The sequence below is a fragment of the Etheostoma spectabile genome, chromosome 19, assembly GCF_008692095.1.
Source record: "Etheostoma spectabile isolate EspeVRDwgs_2016 chromosome 19, UIUC_Espe_1.0, whole genome shotgun sequence".
Lineage (NCBI taxonomy): Eukaryota > Metazoa > Chordata > Actinopteri > Perciformes > Percidae > Etheostoma > Etheostoma spectabile.
Window position 1 is genome coordinate 10,943,255 of NC_045751.1, and position 1,162 is coordinate 10,944,416.

A 1,162-nucleotide genomic window follows, 5' to 3' on the forward strand; every position below is an offset into this window, starting at 1 on the left:
GGGGGGGGGGTCAAAGAAACACAGGACTTTCACACAGGAGACTGAAGATTGTGTCCTTCGTGAAACCAAAAGACAACATTAACTGTGTTTCCAACTTAACTGACATACGTTGCTAAACTTGCATAACAAAAATACCTATTTTATCCAAAATTGAGATCTTTTTCTAAACCTTAACTACGTAGTTTTGTTTAAATCTGACGAGTTGGGAATGAGAACAGGGGGTTAAATGATACACAAAACATTTAAAATACATAGACATGACACACAAAATATCCTCAAAAGTGGAGTGTTATTGATACGCCTTCCTTCCCATGACACCACGTTGCGTTTACTAAATTTAATTGGTTCTAATTACTTTGCAGAACAATATGGTAGGTTTGCAAAAAACAATGACCGTATTACTTAATCAGTAATAACAATCTGGCAATACAGTCCTATAATGTACTTTATTAATACATACTGTTGTCAGAGGTATAATAATTACAGGTTGATTGCACGTCTGTAAATCAATCAGGAAAGAAACATTTGGTACTTTTTTTCATCTGTTGATTTGGAATTCCTCATATAATCTGAATCTTAATCTGAAAAAAATTGTACTGCATAAACGATGTAAGCAGTATTGCATTCAAAAACACCTGTTCCGAGAACAAGACCAGAGTGTACAGAGACCGAGACAAGATCAAGATCAGACTGGTGTGAGTCCCACGCTGCATAACGCGATTAAATGTGGAAAATGCTAACATAGACACACCTCAAACTGACCTCTAAGTTCCACAATCCAATTAAAAAAACACCCACAGAAAACAAATTCAAATTCTTCATTTACGGTTTTATTTACAATAAGTGTATCTTGAGAAATGCCTTGATAAAATAATACAAAGGCCTTTAAATAAAATCCAGAGTCTTCTTTATTTGAGACTTAGTCGAGGCCGAGTAAAAATGCAGTTGATTCCAAGAGGAGACCTTCATAAAGACAGATCTCGAGTACTAAAACACTGCTTTGCATAGTCAATTTTGTCGACATTACCCCGAAAATGTTGTTGCATGTGCCACCGGTTGTAATTACTTCATCACAGATGAATCATCGGAATGATTAAAGAAGATGTTTTGCACCAAAGTCCGGCATCCTGTTTGGGTACATGCTGTCTGAGAGTCGGTTTAT